The following is a 14,655-nucleotide window of genomic DNA, read 5'->3' on the forward strand; positions in this document are numbered from 1 at the left end:
CAATATTTTCTTTATAGATATTACAACCTTGAGTTGAGATTTTAACATCAAAACCAGTAAATTCTAGTGTTCAAAACTGACAACAGTGATAATAACAAAACATCCCTAAGGCTGCGTGGCAGCTCAGACTTTTGAAAGTAACAGAGTACATAACAAATCGTCATAGACAATTGTCTCCTTCAATTTCTTGAGCTTCGGTTATCATATTTTCGTTGAAACGAATAGGAAGCACAATAGAGCTAACTGATAGCGGCTAGTTTGGGGTGAAAAGGAAAACTGAAGCATAATCCAACAAGTGTAGGAAGATGCTGATTTACTGTTATGCTGGAGGTTGGCTGGTTCCCAGAGAATGTCTTTGATCTTCTGGCGATTGCAAACCTTATGGAACCTGTAGGTGTAATTGCTACTTTCAAGTCAGGCTAAATCAGGAAACAGCCACGTTCTTCTTTATTTTGGAATAATATCAGTCTGTGTCCAAACCGCAAAGTTGCACACAAGGCTTGGCTAAGCACCAAGCTGTGAGGGTTGAGGGCTTGCTTTTTTCTTTTGTAGTAAAAAGTAAACGGTGATTAGCTCCGAGCATGTCAGTGATCAAGGTTACTTGTAATCTCACAAACATTTGCACTGGCAGCTCAGAGTGGGCTAACTGCATCATAGGCCGGACTGAAGCAGGCCACAGAAACAAGTGGAAAGGAGCAGAAAGTGGAAGGATGCTTTTAAGCTGGCACTGCTTCTGGAGATAACATCCATGGAAATAAAGACTTAGTTTTCCTGAGGGTCTGAACAGAAATACAGGGACTGGGCTGTTCTAATGTATTTGTAAATATCTGTGAGTCAGACATCTCCACCACAAAGGCAGCAGGAAGACCAGAGGGTAGCAAAGGAATCACAGCAACATGGCTAAAGGACAGTATTTTGGGGCTAGGTACTGAGCAGAAAGATCTGGAATTATGATTAGGGATTATGCACAGTCTCCTGTTGACTGTCTCCTAATGTGTTCAGGCAAGCAAGAATTGATGTCTATTCTCTGAGGATAAACAGAAATATGAGGCAAATTTCTAATTATATTTCGTTTCTTCTGCAGCTGGAAACAACTCATAAAACTGAAAGAATGTAATAGCTACTTAGCCTAAAAGATTTCCATTATTACATACAGCAGAACTGACAAAGAAAGTACGGTTAGCCCAAGGAAGCGGCTTCATTATTAATTACAGTAATTATTTATGATGTTTTTGTTAAGCAGCGACAGTGCACTTAGGACTGCATATAGCCGAACCCATTGCCCGAAGGATGCTACGATGGAAAGCAGGTGCTGACCATATGCATCTCATGTCTTTGGTGGGTACTGAAAGTGTTGACAATGGACCCTGAGCTGAAAAGGAAGCTATTCATACAATGATAGAAGATGCTTAATACCCTGAAATACTTATACTGTTATAATATCTAATTGTTACAAAGTCTGAATAGTTCGTAATCATGTATTCTTACAAACAGTAAGCAAAACAGTAGTAGCTGTATTAACAAATGTGGACTGACCTGTGATTTATTTAGAGACCCGAGGTTTAAACCCAACTCCCCACAGTCCCAACAGATTCAGCACATTTTTAGGTCAGATATGCTCACTCTTGTTTCTTCCCCAGCACTGTAACCTCCCCTTCTCATCTTATCCTTTCCCAAACCCTTTCAATAGGCTGCCTAGCTACTTGTCCAGGACTCTTGTTGCTGCTGTGCTGTAACTCAATGCTAGAACTGATGTCTAGTGAACTGTTCTTCATGTATTGGGAAGCAGTGGAACATCCAATCAATTTACTGATCTACTCCTCATCTAAAAGTGTTACATGGATTTTTCTAAATGCTGGGGTTGTGACAGTGTTTCTTATCTCAGTGAATTAACAAAGTGAAGTTTCTGGAAGACTTGAAGAATCAATTTGAATTATCAGAGGATCACAACTGGAAGGAAATTCCACATAAAATGGGTTGGTAGGAGAAATAAAGTATAACTACAGATACTGGAAAAGACTGCAAAAGTTGTATTTAGGATACCTGAGAAGTGCAAAGGTAATAAGACCACATTCATTTTCTACAGGCAATGAAAGAAGGACAGACAAGAAAAAATGGTAAAATGGTAAGCTAATACAATAAATAGCTTTTTCACAGGCTCAGATGCACAGCTGAATTACCCCAGCTGATTGAGATACTTTATCTCAGCTGAGCTATGATAACTGACTACATGCATACTTTTCACTCGTGGGAAGCATAAAGTAGAATGAGCTAATATGTTCAACCCTTTTTAAGACCTCTGATACAGATTTTCAGCAGGGTAGGGATATGCTTATGGTCATATAATCAGCAGTTCTTTAAGCCATCATAAATCCGCTGTCGGTCCACTTCTAACACACAAGGATATGGGCACACCCAGTTCTGCTGCTTGCTCTCTTCAGAACACGGGGCTTTGCAGCCTCGCTGTTCTTTAGCATAAGCATTGAAAAGGAACATTTTGATCAATGCTTTATAAAAAGAAACCTACTTCATGCATCCAGAGAAAAACAGGTGGAGTGGAATCAAATGTAATGAGTTCTAAACGGAGAGCTCCCTGATGCGTAGGCCTTTAACTGCCCTGGAGAGGCAAAATGCCTCTGAGCTTTTCTGCTCGGTAGTCTGTGATGTTGAACACCGTCAAGCTAACCCAGGGAGGAGCCAGCCCCAATACGTTCATTGGCACTGGTGCATTCCACATGCACATTTACAGTGACCGTCATCATATCAAACGTCAATCCAGCATCAATATTGCTCTTTTGAAAGGCTACTGGACAAGATGAATTAAATACACTCTGCAGCATTCTTTCTGAATTCACATAATGGGGGAATTTCAAAAACTGTAACAGTGCCTCTGTTACCAAGGATTTGTAACCCATAATTACATTGATACATGTGCCATGTCAGCAACAGCAGTGAAATTCACAGTATTTTTTATGTGAAATGTACTGTTTTATTGCATTAATTCACATTTAATGTGTACACAGTAATAACCATAAAGTATGATAACCAAAGTTATATATTTTCTTCAGAACCTTCATTTAGAGAGCTTTCAAAAGAGTCCAAGGAAATTAAAATATCAGCCAGTTTACCTGCAGGATATAGAGCCAAAGCAGAAAGCACTATAATTTCTTTTACAAGCCGCCCCCTACTCACAAAATGCCCCTACCTCTGACTGATAAAATACAATAGTCATAATGTTTGCACATATTGTTAAAACTGCTGTGCACAAAACCAAGATTTTAGAACGAAAGAAAAATGCATCACCAGAGTAACCGTGTTACTCATAGCGGGCTGAGGAACGGAGAGATGTAATGAAGGTATGAAATTCAAGAATTCCTTCTCAACAGCATGCAGAGATGGCACCCGTAAAGCAGCGATGTCACACTCAGTTGGAGAACACTGCTCTCCTCAATAGGAAGGAGCTTAAGCAAAAGCATAGGCACTAAATGGAGCCAAAGTCCTGAAATCCATTCTCTTGAGAAGAGAAACAGCAGTAAGAGTAGCTTTGGATGATTTAAAAAGAAAGGATATGATATTTTAATCTTTTATCTAATTTTGCTGGCTGTCAGAGCTATATTACACTAGTACTGATCTAAGCTCAACCACAAACCTATTTTCATTTTTTAAAAAAAAGTAGGACTACAATACAGTTTAAGGACTGTACGTTCATTAAGCAAAGAAACAAAATCAACCACAGCTTGTCCAGACATTGGACAAAACTTTTGGTAGAAATAGCACAGTAATAAGCACTTCCCTACAGACATAAAATGAATTTTTAGGGATTTCCTTGTCATTTAAATTTAATTGCACATGTAAAAAAACCCAAAGAAGTGAGAAGTTAAATAGTGCAGTAATAATTCAACCTAAGATTTATAGTAGGTGTAGGATCAGGAAGCTAAAGAACAGAATAGATACCACTGGAATTTGAAAGATAAAAGAAACCTTGATAGATTATGATTCATGAGTTGGATGGATTTACTTAAAATGACAGAAGCACACAAAACTTGATGGCAAGAAACAGGCATAATCAGAGCAGGCTTTTATCAGCTTTGGCTTGCCAGAACTTTGTGCCAGTAGCTGTCACAGATCAGAAATAAGAGTTCAGATTTCTCTCTATTGCAACAAAATATTCAGTAGAAACAGTGCCTTTTTGCCTTCCAGTACCTCAGCATTTAAGACTGGCATAAATAGAGGAGCTGACTTGGCATAGAAGTAGAGTAGCTTCCCTCCTGACTGCGAAAAAGACCAAATCTGGTACAAGAAAAGGGTTCCACAGCAACCTCCTTCTAGGTTTTTAGATTTATATCTAAAAAGGTACTTAGCTGTATCAGAGAATCACTGTTACATCACATGAGTGGCCAAGTGTCAGAGACTGTCCCAGAATTAAATATGCATTTCATTTGGAAGCAATTTCCATGATCTGTTAGCATTCTCAACTTCTGTATCTCTCTCTCTCTTTCTCTTTCTCTCTGCTTATCATAACCAGTCCTTAAAAGAGAGATTTAATTTGAAATTTCTCAGATAACTGCCAGGTTCAAAGCTTTTTCTGTGCAGCAGTACGTGGTACTGTGATGTCTGTGATGACTGAATGGGATTTTTGGTAAAATAAGCCAGTGAAGATTTATGTCCATTGGCACAAAACATCAGCAGGAAGCACTTAGTACAAGGCTGTAGGCCAATGACATGGGTAAACTCCTTAGCAGAGCACCGAGATCTCTTCTGCTTTCAGAGCAGACTCTTGATTCTCTTCAGAGTTTGTTAGTCACCCTTGTGTTCAGCTGATTAAATTTGTTAGTAGATGTCTTGCAGATTATATTGACAGCTATTCCTGCTTACATCTTAAAAGGCAAAAGGTTGAAGAGTCTGAGTTGACGTGATATGACAAATGGAAAAATTAAATGCACCTCTGTGCAGGACTTAGATTCATCTCCTGTTCACCCTTTGGCATTTTGACTGTGTTCGAGACCAGAAGTCAAACGAATGGATGACATTTGATTTTGCTAAGATAGCTGTGTTATTGGTGATTTATAGCTGAATTCCTTCATAAGCACACAAATTAGCAGGGAAGGTGGAAGTTAGCAAGTCCGAAGATTTGTAGAGTTCTTGATTCTCAGTGGTAATTCCATTGAAAAGTGAATCATAGAAGCCATAAATTTAAAACAACTATGAAGGGGGGAAGCAGACGAAATAAAAGATTGTTTGAAAATGACCACACAGAGCACATATCTGCAGCCGGAGCAACAGACACTACCTAAGTGTATCCGCAGATTTAGGACCTGATTCTCATATTACTCCTACTACAGTATAAATCAGATAAACAGATCAATTGAACTTACCAAAGTTAGGTTAAAAAAAAAATTGCAGAGTAAAACCAAGCTTAGAATTTCAATATTGATATGTATATAGTCAATTTCATATAAAGTTATTGGAGTTTTAGGCAGTAACAGTCAATATTTACGTATATGGCTTTTTTTAATAGACTTTCTATTGCAAATGGTAGTATGTAGACTTTTTGAAAACATGTTCATTTACCTAAACACTGTTAGCTCTGGGCACATTATTTTTAGGTATTAGAAATAACTGGAGTAACTACACTGAGAACAATATATTCCTACACAGAGTACTTTAAAATTGTTCACATTTGTTATCCTTCTAGAAAGGGAAAATGATACAGATTTGCCACAGTGACAAAGTATTTAAAAATAAAAGCAACATGAATTGATGAACCAATGAAAGAAAAACTGAAAGGAGTGATTAGTAATTAGGGGTAAAATACTTGTAAGTTACAAGGGAGATCATCTAGAGCATTTTCATGTTAGAGATACAGAAAAAAACATATGCAAACATTAAAAGCAGAAATTAGAAAGAAAAGCACCTGATCCATGCTACTGGGGAGAAAAACTGGGGGTTATACCCAAGCAAACAGAATTGAAAGGAGTAAAAGCAGTAGCAAGCTAAGTGTAAAGACACCATATGACAGGCCAGAAGGGATTTGAATGAGTAACAGTAAGGACAAGTAACCCATTAATAAAACTTTTCTCAAACATACAGTTACCAGAGAGCCTGACAGAGAGTCAGATGGGACCAATAGTCAATTAAGGTATGAAAGGAACATTCGAGGAAGATGAGGCTATTGCAGGAAAGCTAAATTAATTTATTGCATCAGTGTTCATTACAGAAGAGAATGAGGTTTTGATATCAGTCATTCCTTATGGGAGATAAGGCTGAAGAACTGGCTCAAATTCAAGTGTCAACAGAAAAGGCTTTAGAGCAAATTGACATACAGAACAGTAAGAAATCTCCAGGAACAGATGGTATTCACTGAAGATTTATAACAAATATAAAATTGCTAAACTGCTAACTGTAGTGTCTAACCTATTGCCAGAGGAACAGAAGGTGGGAAATGTGAGTCTTTATGAAGGACTCTTTATGAAGGACTCCAGAGAGATCTCAGGCCTATAGACAGTAAGTCCGATTTCTGTACAGGCAAAATGGCAAAACTCTGATAAAGGATGAGATTAACAGAGGCCTGGACAAACACAAAGTACTGCATAATGCAGAATTTCTGCTGGAGGATGATATTCCTTAGAAAGGGAATTGAATGTTTTTTAAACTGTCAAGAAACATGGATTATAGTGACCCCAATGCTATAACGTACCTGGATTTTTAAAAGGCTTTTGACACATTTCCTCATTATAGGCTTCTACAAAATAAATTACCATGAAATTAATGGAAAACTGTTGCCATAGTTAGTAATGACTTAAAGGCAGATGACAAAGCATAGCTGTAAGTGCAGCTCTCTCAACTAACAGGTTTCCTAAATACCAGTAGTGGGATTTACGCTGTTCACTGTTCACCTGTACTGCCTGGGAGAGAAGCTCCCTGGGATACAAGACAGCAAGAACTTCTAGATCTCACTGGAAAGGACAGTGGAATAAAATGCAAAGAAAATTCAGTATCAGTAAGGTTAGAATAATGCATTTAGAGTAAATCACTCCTAATTGTAAAAATATGGACTCCAAATGAACAAGGCATGTTCTGGATGGCGAGTTGAGGCTACTGGGGCTCATTCTGTAACATCACCAACCAGAGGTTCACAGCTGTAAACTGGAGTGTTAGGACTTAGAAAAGGAACTGAGAAGAAGGAAGAAAATTTCTTAATAAAACTCGGATGTAACAGGTTAAACACTGCAAACAGCTCTGGCGACCCTGTTTCAAAAACCTTTCAGAAGAACTACAGGTAAAGACAGCAATAATCTTGGTCTTGTATACTTAGGAATTAATTGGCAGTATTGGCACTAAAATTTTTGTGCTGTATTGTTAGCAGCGTGACTTTAACAGTGAATTGAGGTGTAACTTTGAATCCTGAGTACCTGCCTTTTATCTGCTGCTTTCAACATTTAAATTTATTATGCTCCCAACTGAAGACAGGTTTCATCATGTTTTTACTTTTACTACTCACTCTCATTTCCTCAAAGGTGTTGAGTGAGAAGAGCCCTTCTGAATATCTTTTAGTATCAAATGGGTTCAGCAACTCTTCGACTGAGCACATACAGTTTGTATGTCTACAAGCCATATAAATGTTTAAAGTAAGTTAAAGAGCTGAAGAACACTTAGAAAGTTAGAGACTTAGAAAGGCCTGAAACAGGTTACAGGAGCTAATCAGGCAGGAGCTGTATCTGCTAACCACAGACATGATGCAACCAGAGATGCCAACACAAGAGAGAGAAGGTACCAGTGAATTTGCTGCAACTCCTTGGGACTTAAATGGCTAAGAAACTGTATCTTTCACATTTGGTAATGGTTAATTCTAATGAGCAAGAAACAACATTAGCAAATTTGTTTTCTTATCTGACTCTTATTCCCAAATTCATGTTTGATAAATGAGAACTGCTTAGTTTTTGACAATTTGTCTCACAAGTACAGTTTCTCCCTCAGCCCAAGGCTCCTCTCTTAATTTGGCTTCACACAGTTTTCTTTGCAGCTTCTCCTTTGTTTGGATCCTCTACTTAAGTTCTGCCTCTGTAAAAGAATAAAAGATACGCTCCAGCTTTTCCTCTATTCAGGGTGGAGATAAGAGGATATAAAGAGAATCCTTAACATTTGTCAAAAACTGTAGAAGTTTTGGCATAACACAGACACAAATGCAGAGGTACAGAGACCACAAATCCCATTAAGGGAATATTGTGAATGCAAGCAAGTAGTCAAAGCCCCTTTCACGCAGAATTTTCCTGAAACAGCTTCAGATCTTGTAGGGTTGTTCTGAAAACAAAAATTTCCTATCACTTCATGTACCTCAAATGAAAGCTATTTGCCTACTCATGGATTAATTTCTTAATTATAGGCTGACACAACAGACCACGAAAATTAAGCTGCCTTCCTGAACTATGTCTGCCTTGCAAAGCTGGGATAAATTCTGCCATGTGTCCACAAAAATGGTGTGCTCTGTAGTTAAAGGCAGTTGTGGTGGGTGCTGCACAGCAATTAAGAGGAACACAGGCTGGCAGTGCTCATCTCACTTCATACTACTCTGTGAAATGGTGTGCTTCCACTCTTTTCAAGGCCAGGCTGGATGTGGCTCTGGGCAGCCTGGTCTGGTGGTTGGCAACCCTGCACACAGCAGAGGGGTTGGAACTAGATGATCATTGTGGTCTTTTTTAACCCAGGCCATTCTGTGATTCTGTGATTCATGCAGACTGCCTCTAGAGTCTACAGAGAAGGACAAGCCCTCCATGGGAAGATTAGTCCACTTTTCTTAGATACAATTTAGGATGGGGTTAATTGGACTCCGTATAAATTGGTCTGTTTCTCACCGTTGGGTACAAGAAGAAGCCTAGATGAGGGTTTTGCATTAGGTGTCTTATTTTCAGACAATTAGATGAGGTAAATCCTATCTCCAATTTAAAAAAACAGCATAGCCCGTATCATGGAAAATGCTGTGAGTAGAGCTGATATGGTTTGGACCTTAGACTCTGGCATTCTCAGATGATTCTAAGTAAAGCATGAATAGTAGTTCTTTGTAAAGAGCAGATGTAACTGTACAGCATAAATGTTGAACACAAACTGAACGGTCTCAACAGAACAGAAATAAAGCCTCTGTAAAAAGCAATTCAATTCAGTGAAGAGCCCAGAGGTAGCAGTCACAGAGTACTTTAATTCTTTAGTCCAACAGTTACATAAAGGTAACACTACTATGTACTGTATGTGCATGATGGTATTCCTTATCTCTTCCTCCTCAAAACTTACTGCAGCATAACGACTACGTTCTGGCTCTGCAGAAGTTGAACATGAGCAGCTGAAAAAACAGCTGATCCCCCTTATTCTAAATTCTGCCTCTTAGGAACTTTCCCAAAATCTGAAACATGTTTAGCCGATAGGAAATAAACTGTGCCACAGTCTGAGGAATTAGTAAAAATCTAACAGCTGAGAGAAGTGCAGGAGCTGCAGCTCATTTTAGCTTATGGGAGAGCAAAAACAATCCCTAATTTCACATCTTCTCTAAGCTTTAGGTTTCAGTGCCAATAAACTGTGAAAATGAGTGCAATGAAGTTGAATTTAAAAATAAACAGTATGCAAAATATGCATAGTGGTGTACCATAAATATAACATCTACTATGAGATTTACACTTCGGAACCATGCACTTGACAAACGTTTTTCATTCTTGCTTGCAATTGATACCCAAGTATGTTTTCTGAATGTATTTTGGTCTCACAGAAGCACAGTGCCATGTCCTATTACGTTCCACATGCAAGCAGTTATAAGATTATATGCCAGCCACCAGCATTGTACAAGTCAAAAGTGATTTACCATAGATACACATGCCTCTTGATGAATATTTCTAAGATTATACAGCTGTTGTTTATCAAGTATCATTTATAAAGCGTTACATGACAGTGAGCTATAAAGAATGCATGTGCAAGCTTGTAAAATGAAACATAATGCTTGGTAATTTAAAAAATATATTCATTGTAGATTTAATTGTTGAATAGTTACGTTGATTTATACCGCACAAATGGAGACTTTATGATTCACAATGACTTAGCAGACAGTGAACTTCCTTGCATCACTAAAATTGGTTTATGGGATTGAGTTGCAAAAAACGTTAAGTTTGTTCTTAGGGATCAGTCCTGCGTTCTCTGCACTTGAAACTTCGCACTACTCTTGATGATATGTGCTCAATAAGAACAACACTGGGTTCAATCCCATGAGCCTGACTAATCCTGGAAGTTTATGAGGTAGGCAGTCACAGACTTGTGTTAAATCAGGTAGTAACTCTAGTCCTGTTTCTGACAGGTCTGTGTGAGAATTTCTTTGGAAAATTATTTTGTAGTTAAAAGTACAACCGACTGATAACCAAACTTTTTTCAGGAACTCACATTCTTAGTTAAATCATTTATAAACAAAAATTTAAATAGCTGGAGAAAATTAATGAAACAAATAATATAATAATTTAGTAATCATGATATATTTGTGCATTATCTGTACTTTGCACTACCAGTTGGACTCCTCAGACTGACAGGAAATCCCAGAACTTCCATACTATGTCAAGGCAAGACACTGCTGATATCAAGCTGACGTACCATGAGCGAAACAGTCCAATCTAGCTGATAGAGCAGGGTTACTCAAGCTTAATGCTCACAAAGCCCTTGAGACAGCATGGCAGCTTTTCCAATCAATTATTTTCTGTCAAAAATCTTTTATTTTTGATTATTTTGAATAAGATGTCTACATTTATGAAGGATATCTGATGAAAGTCCACTTCCTGACTATCTCTGACATTGCTGCTGGCAGTCCTAACTGGGAAACCTACGGTTATACGGCAATGAAGAACGTCTTCCCCAGCTATTCTGTGAAAAAAACTGATTCAGTAAGTTATCTGTTTCAATGCACAGAAGACTTCAATATCAAAGTCAGCACTCTTTCTAAATGATAAACTCAGTAAATAAAAAGTAAATGTTGTTTCCTTAAAAAATTAAAAAGTGGGTCTGACAAGGGTAATGAGCCAAGAATAATCCAATAATGTGAGATCCCAGGTGAATGTATAAATGGATGCAGTTAATCACGGGGTCTGTCTACCTATTTTCTCATAAGGAAGCAGTAAAAGAAAACCTGTCAGTTTTCTGAACGAGCAAGCAGTAGTCTTATAAAATGTGCATAACCGCTTGCATGCAGAGAATAGTAAGTATACATTGCATTCATGCATATGCTTTTGTCATATGTTTGCACACCTGGTATTGTAAAAAAAACCCACCATATTATTCTAAATACTCAAAGTTAATGCACAGTTTTTACTTCCTGAATGCTCGCAATATAACTTTAATGTAAAATATAGCCACGTAAAGAGTGAAATCCTTGAAGCACACATGGGTAGGATTAGCGGAGTTTTCTATTTTGTCAGTTTGTAATCTATGTGCTTTTGGCCATTTGTTTCAAATATGAGCAATTCTTCCTACAGAATTTGTGTAGCTGTGGATCTTTCTTTTGCATACTTATTTTGGAAGACTGGATGTGTATTTACGCTCAGACATTTGAAAAATACCAGAACTCTGCAACAGGATTTTCCTATAAATGTGTTAAATGATGAAAATTTGGCTCACATCTCACAGGAGAATGTTGAATAGAAAAATCAGAAGTCCAGGAATTCAATTATTATGATAGTCCAATTAACCTCTATTGAACAGATGTAGAAATTATACCTAATTATACATGTAGCTGTGACTTCAGACACGGACCTCTGCCCACCAAGGACTAATCTAAGATCACCGAATTCATTTCACTTCAGACCTTTGCTCTCTGAAATGAGTACTATGGTAAGTGATTTCACCATTAAATATCCCTCTAGCATCATAATCTCTCTAAAAGTCTGCTCAGTGCTCCATTTTGTAGTAAGAAACTTAATGCAAAATCCCCAAGTGTTATCGCAGAAATTCTAAAGGAAAGGTCACGATAAAAAGGTTTTTTTAACACGTGCTTTGCTGAGTATTGCTGTGAGCCTACCTCATTGTGGCCCCACAGACTTAGACCACAATACGTGAATTTCTACCTCAAACGTTAATACACCTTAGCTGGTTGATGAGAAAAAGTTTTAAATATATTCCTTAGCATGAAGGCCTAGGCTACAGCTGTATCCTGAGAATTTAGGCTATATACATGCTAGGAGATTTCTCTCTAAAAAATGGGACTTTCTCTCAGCAGAAAGTATATTTCTTTAGGGTTCAGCAAGTTTCCTAATTTATAGCATCCTTTTCTTTGCACAGCCATAACAAAGCTTCGTCATCAGTTACGCAACCACAAATACAAATTCTGCACTAATATATTCTAAGAAAATATGGCCTGCACTGTCTGTGCAATGTCACCCTTACTGTGCTCATATTAAGACTACAGAAGAAAAAGTGAGCACAGAGATTAAAGAAAGGTTCTTTCTCCCATAAACATTTACCCTCACCACCATCATAAATATATTAATTGTGCACCTACTGCACCTACTTTTCTCATGCTAGCATCACTTTTTCTATTCTTCCATGACATTTCTTTCTCTTTCCTTCTATTGTTGAGATTGTCTGCTCTGATCTTCTTGCTATCTCCACAGCTATTTTTATGAATACCCTCATTTTCTCACAGCAGCCAATTTCCAGAGGGAGTCTGTGGGCTGATATCCGGGGAGAACACCCTGAAATATTTAGCATTATCTTCTAAGAAATGTTTTGTCCTAACTTCTTGGATCCTTGTTGTTGTGGAAAACCTTCTGTCATATACCTAGATTCTTTGTCAGGTGCTCACTCACAACAGCATCTACTTTTTCTTCCTGGAATTCTGGCAAATGGCCCTGACCGTAGCACATTCCCATAGAAATTACAAAAGGAATGGAAATAACCTTTTTCTTCTTTTTTTTTTCTTCCTAGATCTGTGCATTTTGGATTTCCCACAGTTTTAACATTTAGTTGCTGCTGTCCATAGTTTTTCTGCCTTTGAAGTTTCTTGCTTATTTTGGTTTCTTTTGGTAAGTACAATCTACCTTAGACAAGAAAAAACAAGCAAAATGGAATGGAAGAGATGGGGAGTCAGACGCTCTTCTGCGATAATGCTGTGTCTATACAGGGTCTCATAGGTCACAGTAGAATGCCTTCTTCCTTATCATTGCCAGTATTTTACTGGTGGAAGAATCTAGTCTCACTGGTAAAGTAAGCTACTATTAACGAGACTTAGTGTTTATCTTGAACTAAAGAAAGAACAGCCTAAGTACACTGCCTAAATTTACACCACTGGAGTAGAGTTATGGGAAAATTAATATTCTTCTATAATTAATACAAAAGTGAAATCTCATCCAGTCTTTTTTGTTGTGTGGTCATTTTAATGAGCTAGTGTTGACCAGACTGTTCTCTTTTTTTATATGTGATTGCACTCAAAACCTTACTTATGTTCACTGCAGGATAATAAACTAGTGGAAAGCCAAGCAATTCCAGTTTTTGAACATTGGGAAGTATTTAATGTAATTAGAGCTTCTTTTAGAACAATAAACAGCTTGGAAATATGGGAAAACTGCAGAGTGGATAACTACTTGAATACTGCTGCTATGATTGTTTTTCCCATAATGTATCTCTTTTAAATAACGAAACTTCGTTATTGGCATGATAATCTAGTAAGACATTAAACTTCAAGCCTGTTAACAGCAAGGATATTGTCTCATACTATACATAAGCTACAGTTTATGCACTGTGTTTTGTAATTTACAATTATTGTCTTCTATTGTCTTCAAGCAATTACATTTACAGTAAGCAGGTTGTAACAACTGTACTAAGGCCGCTTTGCTTCCTACAAGCTTGTGTCCTACATCTTGTCCAAAATCACCCTCACTGGCTAGGTGTCCTCTTACACAAACTCTTTTGTCACTGTACCAGGAGTTGTCTCTCCTTGCATTTACTGCCTTCAACCTTAACATCCTCTTATTCTTTTCATATCATTAGCTCATTCCCTACAAAACCTCCCTGATATATCTACTAGAGCATCAGCTCCCTCCTGTGCTCCGCTTGTACAATTTTCTTTATGCTGCCAAATGAAGTAGAGCCTGTGAAGGGCTGGCTGGTATTTGCTGGATGTCTTGGCTAGGCATTGGGCACATGTGCCACCAAACAGCAGTACTCACGTGGGCTGGCTTCCCAAACCCTAGCAGCATCCTCTAGGCATGAAGCTCGTAAAACTTCTAACAACCTCTGTCTTTGGCATGTCTAACAAATTTCATTTAAGTTGGCCAACAGATTCAAACATTAACAAGAAAGGAGTGTTGGCAAAAAGGTAGTGCGGCCGTGTCAGATTTGTACATGGAGAAAACTCAGCTAAAAGTGACTAAAAGTCACTTTCAAGACCGTGAATTGAGATGTGAAGCTTCAAAAGAAAAGGAGAAGGGGGGGGGGGAGGGGAGGGGTTTGCTGTTAAAGATGTGATGAAAACTTAAATATCCAATATGGTCAAGATCTGTTCCCCAGAAGATTCATGACTGCTTTACAGCCTGCCTTCCTGCCTGGAAATCTAGGATATAAACTTCTGAAATCTCACCTTTTTTTTTTTTTTTTCTCCTCACATTGCTGAGGAATTCTAAAGACATTTTCTCTGGTGTA

This window comes from Lagopus muta, chromosome 7 (assembly GCF_023343835.1).
Source record: "Lagopus muta isolate bLagMut1 chromosome 7, bLagMut1 primary, whole genome shotgun sequence".
In the NCBI taxonomy this organism is placed as follows: domain Eukaryota; kingdom Metazoa; phylum Chordata; class Aves; order Galliformes; family Phasianidae; genus Lagopus; species Lagopus muta.